This window comes from Thalassophryne amazonica, chromosome 14 (assembly GCF_902500255.1).
Source record: "Thalassophryne amazonica chromosome 14, fThaAma1.1, whole genome shotgun sequence".
In the NCBI taxonomy this organism is placed as follows: domain Eukaryota; kingdom Metazoa; phylum Chordata; class Actinopteri; order Batrachoidiformes; family Batrachoididae; genus Thalassophryne; species Thalassophryne amazonica.
Window position 1 is genome coordinate 70735960 of NC_047116.1, and position 14121 is coordinate 70750080.

Sequence of the window (14121 nt, forward strand, 5' to 3'; positions counted from 1 at the left end):
GGTCGAAGATTTGGAGTAAAGAACAAACTGAACACACACATGATTATTCATACAGGACAAAAGCCATTTGTCTGTTCTGAATGTGGTCGAAGATTTGGAGTAAAGGGCAACCTGAACAAACACATGATTATACATACAGGTCAGAAACCATTTAGCTGTTCTGAATGCGGTCGAACATTTGGACAAAAAAGCAGCCTGTACACACACATGATAATTCATACAGGACAAAAGCCATTTGTCTGTTCTGAATGTGGCCACAGATTTGGACTAAAGAGCAACCTGACCAGGCACATGCTAACTCATACAGAACGAGTTTAAGGGAAAGGTCACCATCTTATTTAATTATGGGGTTTTACATAATTATTGTATGGCCTTGCCTTACAATATAAAGCGCCTTGGGGCAACTGTTTGTTGTGATTTGGCGCTATATAAAAAAATTGATTGATTGATTGATCTTGAAGAGAGCCATCGGATACAATGCCAGTAATGATTAGGATGCAACTGTAGACCCCAGGCTTGGGGCCCAAGGAAATCTAAGAGAAATAAAGAACGATCACCATCTCAAACCTGACATTGTCATCTGGAACAAGCAAGACAAAACAGCCAAAATCATTGATGTGACAGTCCCCAATGACTATGACCTGAATGGAGCTAACAATTGCCAAGAACTGAAAAATGACCTTTTCAACTTCAAGTTTGTCATTTGCAGTATTAAAACCTCATTGGAAAAAGGTTGCAAGGAGCTCAAAAGTGCACTAGCAAGACATACACAAACAATAAAAAGACATAAAAGAACATAAATACCATAAAAAGACAAAGCCACAAAATAATTTAAGATATATTTAAAACTAATCAAAGAGTATTGATCATTGCCACAGCTTGTAGGAAGAAACCTTTTTCTATAACGTGATGTTCCACATTTAATAGACCGATAGCGCCTACCCGAGGGAAGAAGCTCAAACAGGTCCCTGGCAGGATGCAGGAGATCTTTAGTAATAGCCAAAGACCGGGACTTAAGCCTTTTTTTGTAAATGTCCTCCAGGAAAGACAGTTACACACCAACAGTCCTACTGGTTGAATGAACCACTCTATTCAAAGCCTTCCTTTCTTTAGCAGTGGCATTTCCAAACCATGCAGTTATCACGTTTGTAAGAAGACTTGCAATGCAGCTGCGATAAAAATTTAAGAGAATATTCTTGTTCAGAGTGAATTCTTTCAGCTTACGCAGGAAAAAAAAGCCGTTGTCGAGACTTTAACAATTTCACTGGTGTTATAATTCCAGCTCAAGTCATCAGATAAAAACAATCCCAGAAATTTACAGTTTTCACCTCAGCGCCATTTAATATGATGGGAACATAAGATATATTTTTACTGAAGTCAGCAACCAACTCAAAAGTTTTTGCAGTATTTAACTTAAAATTCTTAAAGTTCTTCTCGACAAGGGTCAGACAGAAGTCAGACTACCAGAGCAAGAATTTTAGCTGAGGAAGCTTCTGTGATTTGGAGCGAAACGTCCTCGCATCAAGCAACCCCGTCCAGTCGAAGATTCAAGCTTCTCTACTATTAACTTAAAATTGTTTTTCTCACTCCTGGAAACCACCTTTTGCACTTCAGATCTATACAGAGTCGTCATGAGAAGAGATCAAACCAATAATAGTGTCATCTGCATACTTAATTATCAAATTATTAGGAAAGGATGCAACACAGTCATAAGTGTACAAAGTGTACAACAATTGGCAATAATAAACAATTGGCAATTTAAACAATAAAATTTGTTTAAATCATTAGGGAGAGAGTTACCAAAAGGAACCATGCATTCGCTCCTGGGCCTCCAAGAGGTGATGGCACTCAATCCCTTCCACATCTGTTGTGGATTGTCCTCTCTCAAATAACTCTCAATCTTATCACCATAGGCCTGCTTAGCAGCTTTAACCAATCTCTCAAAAGAGTATCTGGCCTGCTTATAGACATCAACATCACCAGAGCTGAAGGCTCGAGCACGTTCCTTTAACTTCATGTTCACATCTGCGTTAAACCATGGTTTTTTACTTCCCCGTTGTTTCACAACTTTCTTTGGAATAGTCGATACAGAAGTTTATATATCCCGTAACAGTCTCGCAATATTCATTCAGATCCTCAGATGGGAAGACAGACCAATCCGTAGCGTCAAAACAGCCTTGCAATTTTAATTCATTATTCTTAGTCCAGCACTGTACAGTGCGTGATATGGGCTTAACGTATCTACTCCTCTGTATGTAAATAGGAAGAAGTAGAATCGAGGAATGATCAGACTTGCCAAAAGCTGGTCTCAAAGTAGACCTAAATGCAGATTTCACATTACTGTAACAGTGATCCAAAATTTGTGTGCCACTTTTGGGATGTTTCACATATTGATAGTAGTTGGGAAAAACAGACTTGAGATTGGTGTTGTTAAAATCACCAGCTACTATAACCACTGCGTCTAATTTAGAGTTCTCACATTTTAATATAATGTCACTCAGTTCATAGCCACAGAAGCGTCCACACGTGGATGTATGTACACTGCGCACAAAAACATAACTGCAAACTCTCGAGGGAGATGAAAGGGGCGGCACTTCAGAACAAGGTGTTCCAGATTAGCTGTACATGTTTTGTTCACAGTAGCACTGTCTGTGCACCAAAGATTATTAATAAGGAAACACACACCTCCTCCTTTCGTTTTACCGGTGTGCTCTTTTGAACGATCCAAAAGATGGATAGAAAATCCCGGATGCTGAAAAGTAGAATCCAATATGTTACTGTGAAGCCAAGTCTGTCAGGCAGAACACAGAGCAGCCCCGAGCCTCACGCTGGGTCTGGATGCGGCTTAACAGGTCGTCTGTCTTGTTGGGCAGAGATTGAACATTTGCCAGGTAGATTGAGGGGAGTGGGATCCTGTTGTTTTGAAGAACATGGTCATTGGCAAAAAAAAAAATAGATAAAATACCAGTTGTTGTGGGGCAACGGGCCTTATGAAGAAGAACCTGAAGAAATACCTTGAGGCAATTCCCGGTCACCCAAGTGCACATGAGGTGCAGTTGTCTGCAATTAAGGGAAGGGTCACCATCTTGAAGAGAGCCCTTGGATCCACTGCCAGCAATGTTTAGGGTGCAACTATAGACCCCAGGTCTGGGACCATTGCACTCTATGAAAGAGGAAATCCAAGAGGGGAAAAAAAGGTGGCTCAGTGTGTCAGAAGATTTGGACTAAAAGGTGGTGTGAAGGTGTGATGTGTTTGAATGTTTGTGGTGTTTAACCTGTCAGCAAGGTGTTGCAGTGTGTCAGGAGTCCTGCTGCATGCAGCGATACATTATGATTCTCTGAATGTTGAAATTATAAATTTTGGGGAAATTCAGACTTTTTATGGTAGAAACTTTAACTCACCCCAATTTTTTCTTTCTTTAGTTCCTGGTGGATTTTGATTATCATGTTTTGTTTGCTTCATCAAAGCACTGTTCACAATTCTTACACAATATTAAAATTTTGAATTGTTTTGGTAAATGTAGGTTTTTTTTTATGGTGAAAATAGTGAAATTTACCAAAACACATTTTCTCTTAGTTTCTCATTTTTCATTGATGGTTTTGTTTGATTAATTTGAACACTGTTCACAATTCTTCCTTGTGGAAATATGAAATTACAACTTTTGGGAAAATACGGTTTTCTTTGGGGAGAAATTTCTGCAAAATGTTTCTTCCTCATAACAGTTTGTTTTTGTTGTCAAATACTGTTTGTTTGGAAGACAATAAAATTCAACCAAAATGCTTCTTTTCCGTTTCTAATCAAATAGAATTCTGGTAGTTTTGTTTGATTCATTCAGGCTCTGTTCTGCATTCCAGAATTGTGAATATGGGCAAAATACTAATGTTTGGTCATGAAAAGCATGAAATACACCCAAAATTGGTTAGGTTTCCAGGTTCCATGAGAGAGGAAAAAAAACAAGATGGCATTCAAGATAATTCACATATTGTCTTTAACACTGGAAAAGAACCTCAACTTCCACAAAAATATTAGCAGCAAATTTCAGTCCCTGATACAGTTGAGACAGTGCTGTCAACATTTCAGATGGAACTTCAAGTTTCATTCAAAAGTGTATTTACACAATAGTGTAAACGCTAAAATGACATACAAAATTAAAGCCATTCGTAAAGAATTTTATTTGGGGTATGTCATTTTCCTTGCCCAAAATAGTTGGGAGAATAAACCCTGGTGAACCGGTTCATGATGTCTGCTGCTATACTTGTAAAGTCAGAGGTCAGTGTTGGAGGTGTAACGAGGAGTGTCATAAAGTTGAACAATATTTTTCCTAAATCAGCGGCATTTCTGATTCTGTCATGTAGACAATTTGGCAGCAGAAATGCTGGAAGATCAACATGACAGAAGAGACGGACATGAACTGAGGACAACAGGATGTCCAGATTTACAACGCTGCCGTTCAGTTGCTCTGATCCAGGTTTCAATCAATCAATTTTTTTATATAGCGCCAAATCACAACAAACAGTTGCCCCAAGGCGCTTTATATTGTAAGGCAAGGCCATACAATAATTATGTAAAACCCCAACGGTCAAAACGACCCCCCGTGAGCAAGCACTTGGCTACAGTGGGAAGGAAAAACTCCCTTTTAACAGGAAGAAACCTCCAGCAGAACCAGGCTCAGGGAGGGGCAGTCTTCTGCTGGGACTGGTTGGGGCTGAGGGAGAGAACCAGGAAAAAGACATGCTGTGGAGGGGAGCAGAGATCGATCACTAATGATTAAATGCAGAGTGGTGCATACAGAGCAAAAAGAGAAAGAAACAGTGCATCATGGGAACCCCCCAGCAATCTACGTCTATAGCAGCATAACTAAGGGATGGTTCAGGGTCACCTGATCCAGCCCTAACTATAAGCCTTAGCAAAAAGGAAAGTTTTAAGCCTAATCTTAAAAGTAGAGAGGGTGTCTGTCTCCCTGATCTGAATTGGGAGCTGGTTCCACAGGAGAGGAGCCTGAAAGCTGAAGGCTCTGCCTCCCATTCTACTCTTACAAACCCTAGGAACTACAAGTAAGCCTGCAGTCTGAGAGCGAAGCGCTCTATTGGGGTGATATGGTACTACGAGGTCCCTAAGATAAGATGGGACCTGATTATTCAAAACCTTATAAGTAAGAAGAATAATTTTAAATTCTATTCTAGAATTAACAGGAAGCCAATGAAGAGAGGCCAATATGGGTGAGATATGCTCTCTCCTTCTAGTCCCCGTCAGTACTCTAGCTGCAGCATTTTGAATTAACTGAAGGCTTTTTAGGGAACTTTTAGGACAACCTGATAATAATGAATTACAATAGTCCAGCCTAGAGGAAATAAATGCATGAATTAGTTTTTCAGCATCACTCTGAGACAAGACCTTTCTGATTTTAGAGATATTGCGTAAATGCAAAAAAGCAGTCCTACATATTTGTTTAATATGCGCTTTGAATGACATATCCTGATCAAAAATGACTCCAAGATTTCTCACAGTATTACTAGAGGTCAGGGTAATGCCATCCAGAGTAAGGATCTGGTTAGACACCATGTTTCTAAGATTTGTGGGGCCAAGTACAATAACTTCAGTTTTATCTGAGTTTAAAAGCAGGAAATTAGAGGTCATCCATGTCTTTATGTCTGTAAGACAATCCTGCAGTTTAGCTAATTGGTGTGTGTCCTCTGGCTTCATGGATAGATAAAGCTGGGTATCATCTGCGTAACAATGAAAATTTAAGCAATACCGTCTAATAATACTGCCTAAGGGAAGCATGTATAAAGTGAATAAAATTGGTCCTAGCACAGAACCTTGTGGAACTCCATAATTAACTTTAGTCTGTGAAGAAGATTCCCCATTTACATGAACAAATTGTAATCTATTAGACAAATATGATTCAAACCACCGCAGCGCAGTGCCTTTAATACCTATGGCATGCTCTAATCTCTGTAATAAAATTTTATGGTCAACAGTATCAAAAGCAGCACTGAGGTCTAACAGAACAAGCACAGAGATGAGTCCACTGTCCGAGGCCATAAGAAGATCATTTGTAACCTTCACTAATGCTGTTTCTGTACTATGATGAATTCTAAAACCTGACTGAAACTCTTCAAATAGACCATTCCTCTGCAGATGATCAGTTAGCTGTTTTACAACTACCCTTTCAAGAATTTTTGAGAGAAAAGGAAGGTTGGAGATTGGCCTATAATTAGCTAAGATAGCTGGGTCAAGTGATGGCTTTTTAAATAATGGTTTAATTACTGCCACCTTAAAAGCCTGTGGTACATAGCCAACTAACAAAGATAGATTGATCATATTTAAGATCGAAGCATTAAATAATGGTAGGGCTTCCTTGAGCAGCCTGGTAGGAATGGGGTCTAATAAACATGTTGATGGTTTGGATGAAGTAACTAACGAAAATAACTCAGACAGAACAATCGGAGAGAAAGAGTCTAACCAAATACCGGCATCACTGAAAGCAGCCAAAGATAACGATACGTCTTTGGGATGGTTATGAGTAATTTTTTCTCTAATAGTTAAAATTTTGTTAGCAAAGAAAGTCATGAAGTCATTACTAGTTAAAGTTAATGGAATACTCAGCTCAATAGAGCTCTGACTCTTTGTCAGCCTGGCTACAGTGCTGAAAAGAAACCTGGGGTTGTTCTTATTTTCTTCAATTAGTGATGAGTAGAAAGATGTCCTAGCTTTACGGAGGGCTTTTTTTATAGAGCAACAGACTCTTTTTCCAGGCTAAGTGAAGATCTTCTAAATTAGTGAGACGCCATTTCCTCTCCAACTTACGGGTTATCTGCTTTAAGCTACGAGTTTGTGAGTTATACCACGGAGTCAGACACTTCTGATTTAAAGCTCTCTTTTTCAGAGGAGCTACAGCATCCAAAGTTGTCTTCAATGAGGATGTAAAACTATTGACGAGATACTCTATCTCCCTTACAGAGTTTAGGTAGCTACTCTGCACTGTGTTGGTATATGGCATTAGAGAACATAAAGAAGGAATCATATCCTTAAACCTAGTTACAGCGCTTTCTGAAAGACTTCTAGTGTAATGAATCTTATTCCCCACTGCTAGGTAGTCCATCAGAGTAAATGTAAATGTTATTAAGAAATGATCAGACAGAAGGGAGTTTTCAGGGAATACTGTTAAGTCTTCTATTTCCATACCATAAGTCAGAACAAGATCTAAGATATGATTAAAGTGGTGGGTGGACTCATTTACTTTTTGAGCAAAGCCAATAGAGTCTAATAATAGATTAAATGCAGTGTTGAGGCTGTCATTCTCAGCATCTGTGTGGATGTTAAAATCGCCCACTATAATTATCTTATCTGAGCTAAGCACTAAATCAGACAAAAGGTCTGAAAATTCACAGAGAAACTCACAGTAACGACCAGGTGGACGATAGATAATAACAAATAAAACTGGTTTTTGGGACTTCCAATTTGGATGGACAAGACTAAGAGACAAGCTTTCAAATGAATTAAAGCTCTGTCTGGGTTTTTGATTAATTAATAAGCTGGAATGGAAGATTGCTGCTAATCCTCCGCCCCGGCCCGTGCTAAGAGCGTTCTGACAGTTAGTGTGACTCGGGGGTGTTGACTCATTTAAACTAACATATTCATCCTGCTGTAACCAGGTTTCTGTTAGGCAGAATAAATCAATATGTTGATCAATTATTATATCATTTACCAACAGGGACTTAGAAGAGAGAGACCTAATGTTTAATAGACCACATTTAACTGTTTTAGTCTGTGGTGCAGTTGAAGGTGCTATATTATTTTTTCTTTTTGAATTTTTATGCTTAAATAGATTTTTGCTGGTTATTGGTAGTCTGGGAGCAGGCACCGTCTCTACGGGGATGGGGTAATGAGGGGATGGCAGGGGGAGAGAAGCTGCAGAGAGGTGTGTAATGAGGTGGGCTTCATAGTAGATAATTGGCAAAGCTTCTGGGGAAAACATGGTCTTGTTAGGAGAGACGGCATCCATCCCACTTTGGATGGAGCAGCTCTCATTTCTAGAAATCTGGCCAGTTTTCTTAAATCCTCCAAACAGTGACTATCCAGGGTTGGGACCAGGAAGCAGAGTTGTAGTCTTACACACCTGTGGAACCAGCTCCCAATTCAGATCAGGGAGACAGACACCCTCTCTACTTTTAAGATTAGGCTTAAAACTTTCCTTTTTGCTAAAGCTTATAGTTAGGGCTGGATCAGGTGACCCTGAACCATCTCTTAGTTATGCTGCTGTAGACGTAGACTGCTGGGGGGTTCCCGTGATGCACTGTTTCTTTCTCTTTTTGCTCTGTATGCACCACTCTGCATTTAATCATTAGTGATCAATCTCTGCTCCCCTCCACAGCATGTCTTTTTCCTGGTTCTCTCCCTCAGCCCCAACCAGTCCCAGCAGAGGACTGCCCCTCCCTGAGCCTGGTTCTGCTGGAGGTTTCTTCCTGTTAAAAGGGAGTTTTTCCTTCCCACTGTAGCCAAGTGCTTGCTCACAGGGGGTCGTTTTGACCGTTGGGGTTTTACATGATTATTGTATGGCCTTGCCTTACAATATGAGGCACCTTGGGGCAACTGTTTGTTGTGATTTGGCGCTATATAAAAAAATTGATTGATTGATTTTTTGGACACCACTCAGACAGCCAGCAATTCAAGGAGAACATGCGGCTAAACATGTCACTCCCGGTCCGATTGGGGAGGGGCCCAGAGAAAACTACAGAGTCCGACATTGTTTTTGCAAAGTTACACACCGATTTAATGTTAATTTTAGTGACCTCCGATTGGCGTAACCGGGTGTCATTACTGCCGACGTGAATTACAATCTTACCAAATTTACGCTTAGCCTTAGCCAGCAGTTTCAAATTTCCTTCAATGTCGCTTGCTCTGGCCCCCGGAAGACAATTGACTATGGTTGCTGGTGTCATTAACTTCACATTTCGCAAAACAGAGTCGCCAATAACCAGAGTTTGATCCTCGGCGGGTGTGTCGTCGAGTGGGGAAAAACGGTTAGAGATGTGAACGGGTTGGCGGTGTACACAGGGCTTCTGTTTAGAACTACGCTTCCTCCTCACAGTCACCCAGTCAGCCTGCTTTCCCGGTTGCTCGGGATCTGCCAGGGGGTAACTAACGGCGGCTAAGCTACCTTGGTCCGCACCGACTACAGGGGCCTGGCTAGCTGTAGAATTTTCCACGGTGCGGAGCCGAGTCTCCAATTCGCCCAGCCTGGCCTCCAAAGCTACGAATAAGCTACACTTATTACTAGTACCGTTACTGCTAAAGGAGGCCGAGGAATAACTAAACATTTCACACCCAGAGCAGAAAAGTGCGGGAGAGACAGGAGAAGCCGCCATGCTAAATCGGCTAAGAGCTAGTAGCTACGCTAAGCTAGCGGATTCCTAAAAACACGCAAAGTGAATAATGTGTAAATAATTTAGAGGTGATTCAGCAGAAGGAGTGCTTTAGTTAAGGCACGTAAAGATTACACTGGGAAACAAATCGTAATCTAGATAACTAGATCAATCTAACTGCGCAGATTAAACAGCTAACAGATACAGCAAAACACCGCTGTGCTCCGGAACAGGAAGTGATACAATACCGCAGTGAGAGCCAACCACCAGATCAAGCTGGTATTGTGTTACTGACTCAGTCATCCTACATACAGAGAATATCTCTGCTTCCTCTGTCTTTTCCACCAGCTTGTCTGCTTAAGACACTCTTAGGGTTCTTAAAAGTCCTCCTCACTACTCTTACCAGTTTGGCACCTTAGGAGCTCTTAAGGCCTAAGGTGCTTTGTGGATAACTTTCGTCTTACTGAGGGAAAATTCTAAGAAATGTCTAGGAATTTCTTAGAATAACATCAGTAGGAGCTATTTTTAGCCTTAGGATGCTTCATACACACCAGGACTTTGGTTTCAGGCTTCAGTGAACAGATTGAACATCTGAGAATGTGTTGAGAATAATAGTAGTGCTATGTGACTAAAAAGATTAATCCAGGTTTTGAGTATACGAGGGCTGTCAAAGTATAGGTCCTTTTTATTTTTTTCAAAAACTATATGGATTTCATTCATATGTTTTCACGTCAGACATGCTTGAACCCTCGTGCGCATGCGTGAGTTTTTCCACGCCTGTCGGTGACGTCATTCGCCTGTGAGCACTCCTTGTGGGAGGAGTCGTCCAGCCCCTCGTCGGAATTCCTTTGTCTGAGAAGTTGCTGAGAGACTGGTGCTTTGTTTGATCAAAATTTTTTCTAAACCTGTGAGGCACATCGAAGTGGACACGGTTCGAAAAATTCAGCTGGTTTTTGGTGAAAATTTTAACGGCTGATGAGAGATTTTGAGGTGATACTGTCACGTTAAGGACTTCCCACGGAGCGGGACGTTGCGCAGCGCTCCCAGCCGCCATTGTCAGCCTGTTTAAGCTGAAAACCTCCACATTTCAGGCTCTATTGATCCAGGACATCGTGAGAGAACAGAGAAGTTTCAGAAGAAGTCGGTTTCAGCATTTTATCCGGATATTCCACTGTTAAAGGAGATTTTTTAATGAAAGACGTGCGGACGGATTGCAGCTTTGGCTCGCAGCTGCCGCGACGCTCCGCCACAGGAAAAACACCTCCGTGTTGATAACCATTTGTAAAATCCAGGCAGCGTTTGATGGCTTTCAGTGGAGTGAGTATCTGAGAAATTGTTTAACAGCTGGGCATGTTCCAACTTGTCCTTAAGGCTTCCAACAGAGGCGTGGAAAAACTCACGCATGTGCACGAGGGTTCAAGCATGTCTGACGTAAAAACATATGAATGAAATCCATATAGTTTTTGAAAAAATATAAAAAGGACCTATACTTTATTGACAGACCTCGTATTTCTTGTTGTTACATGGGAAACAAGGTACCAGTAGATTTAGTAGATTCTCACAAATCCAACAAGACCAAGCATTCATGATATGCACACTCTTAAGGCTATGAAATTGGGCTATTAGTAAAAAAAAAAAAAAGTAGAGTGTTCACAATAATAGTAGTGTGGCATTCAGTCAGTGAGTTCGTCAATTTTGTGGAACAAACAGATGTGAATCAGGTGTCTCCTATTTAAGGATGAAGCCAGCACCTGTTGAACATGCTTTTCTCTTTGATTGGAGCGGGGAAAACTTATACGCAGGTGCAAAAAATTACAGGCTGTTCATCTACAATGATCTCCAATGCTTTAAAATGGACAAAAAAAAAAAAAAAACAAACACAAAAAAACCCCCAGAGACGCGTGGAAGAAAATGGAAAACAACCATCAAAATGGATAGAAGAATAACCAGAATGGCAAAGGCTCACCCACTGATCAGCTCCAGGATGATCAAAGACAGTCTGGAGTTACCTGTAAGTGCTGTGACAGTTAGAAGACGCCTGTGTGAAGCTAATTTATTTGCAAGAATCCCCCGCAAAGTCCCTCTGTTAAATAAAAGACATGTGCAGAAGAGGTTACAATTTGGCAAAGAACACATCAACTGGCCTAAAGAGAAATGGAGGAATATTTTGTGGACTGATGAGAGTAAAACTGTTCTTTTTGGGTCAAAGGGCCGCAGACAGTTTGTGAGATGACCCTCAAACTCTGAATTCAAGCCACAGTTCACAGTGAAGACAGTGAAGCATGGTGGTGCAAGCATCATGATATGGGCATGTTTCTCCTACTATGGTGTTGGGCCTATATATCGCATACCAGGTATCATGGATCAGTTTGGATATGTCAAAATACTTGAAGAGGTCATGTTGCCTTATGCTGAAGAGGACATGCCCTTGAAATGGGTCTTTCAACAAGACAATGACCCCAAGCACACTAGTAAACAAGCAAAAGCTTGGTTCCACACCAACAAAATTAATGCCTTGCAGATGTGAAGAAATCATGAAAAACTGTGGTTATACAACTAAATACTAGTTTAGTGATTCACAGGATTGCCAAAAAAGCAGTTTGAACATAAGTTTTGAGTTTGTAGCGTCAACAGCAGATGCTACTATTATTGTGAACACCCCCTTTTCTACTTTTTTTTTTTACTAATAGCCCAATTTCATAGCCTTAAGAGTGTGCATCTCATGAATGCTTGGTCTTGTTGGATTTGTGAGAATCTACTGAATCTACTGGTACCTTGTTTCCCATGTAACAATAAGAAATATACTCAAAACCTGTATTAATCTTTTAGTCACATAGTACTACTATTATTCTGAACACTACTGTATGTGCTGCTGCTGAAACTGATGTCAACTTATCATATGACCTGCTGGAGCCTGATGGAAGCCCCGCCCTGAAACACGTCAGTTTTATTGTTCCGCAAATGTTGACAAATATACTTGTTCAAATCTCCGCCCACTTCAGCTGTCAAAGATGAGTGATGTTTTATTTCTGGTTCATGTCCTAAATGCATGTTGTCTTCTCCTCTGCTCTTCAGCTGTGAATGTTCTGCAGTGGGAGTAGCCTCTGCACGTGGCCAATCCTTTGCGTCCTGGCCTCCAAAAGGCTCATCACATGCTGAACACCCAGAATGTAGACATCAACATGGATGAGCGAGATGACCCGTGGAGATGAGACAGTGAGGACAAAACTCTGAAGAAGACAACCATCTGGTTTCTCCAGTCCTGTTCAGGGAGCTTCCAGTGAGCCGGGTGTCTTCAAGAATCAGAAGTGAGCGTTTCCTCAGTGTTGTGGTTTCTCTCTTAAATAAATCAATTATAATGTCAGATGCTAAATTTGAAATTGTGCTTTTGCACTGATTTAACTTTGTCATTAAGGCGGTGAAGCAGAGGTCAGAGCTTGTGGAGCACAGGAGTGCAGAAGAAAAGGACGACGACGTTAAAATGGGACAAAAGCTGTTTGAATGTGAAATATGGGTTAGTTTTTGTTTGAATTAATAAATTGATCGTCCTGCTGTTTGGTGTTTTTCTTGTTTTGTTAGTTCACATTCAGGCAAAATACTGAGTTATACGAGGTCTGTCCATAAAGTAAATTTTCACCGAAAGCCAGATAAATTTTTCGAATGGTTTCCAGGTGCCAGTCTCTAACAGCTTCTGAAAAAATTCTGATGGAAAAAAACCCCAAATCATTCCGCCATTTCCAGACAATGAAAATCCGACGACGGGGTGGGACCACTCCTTCCACAAGGCGTGCTCACAGGCGAATGACGTCACCGACAGGCGTGGAAAAACTCACGCATGCGCACGAGGGTTCAAGCTTGTCTGACGTGAAAACATATGAATCAAATCCATATAGTTTAAAAAAAAAATAAAAAGGTACGATACTTTATGGACAGACCTCGTAGTTGGACCCGGTCCCTTTGACATAAACATTAATGTATTTATTATGTTGGCAAATTAAATCAAAGAATTCAAGCTTCTCTTTACTAAAATTTCCAAAACTGTGCTCTTTAAACTTACACTGTATGTCTACAATCTGATTTAAATTAAAATAATGGAATGTGTTATTGTAAACAAAACTAAATCATCACTTTTACAGCCAGATTTCTTTAGACAGGTCAGAGGTTGGATATAAGAACATTTTCAAGCACCAAATTTATCTTGAATTTAATTGACATCAATCATCAAGAAATATAAACCATGTGGTACTCTGTGGTAAATCTGTCTGGAGTCTGCAGTTCTTAATAAGTGACCCTGCAAGAAGGAGACTGGTGAGGGAAGCCACCAAGACACTAACAACTCTGTCGGACAAACTTTCCCATTCAAATAAACAGAAAACTGTCCAAAGTTTGGACTTGTACTGTACCCAATGAATCCATAATTGTGTCTCTCAGTCTCAAAGTCCAAGGACCCATACTCATGAACTTCATTTTGCTGTTAGTTTGACTAAAGGCAAAAAACTGAATGATGCCTTTCAAGATGGATTAATTTACAAACAGTTACCGTATTTTCTGGAGTTTAAGTTGAACCTGTCAAAAAAAATGTCTCGAAGAGAAAGAAATATATACAGGGTGTCCACAAAGTCTCTTTACAATTTAAACAAGTTATTATATGCTCTGTGTCAGCCTGATCCCGTCAGATCTCAGAAGCTAAGCAGTGCACGGCCTGGTTAGTACTTGGATGGGAGACCTCTTTGGAACACCAGCGGCTGTGTG

At 40.6% G+C, this 14121-nt stretch overlaps 1 long non-coding RNA gene across 1 annotated transcript; it reads left to right on the top strand.

Moving 5' to 3' along the window:
- Nucleotides 1–12133: 12133 nt before the first annotated feature.
- LOC117525211 lies at nt 12134–12922 on the top strand. Its single transcript, XR_004564987.1, has 2 exons — nt 12134–12677; nt 12785–12922. It is a non-coding gene; the product is annotated as an uncharacterized LOC117525211 (long non-coding RNA).
- Nucleotides 12923–14121: the final 1199 nt, after the last annotated feature.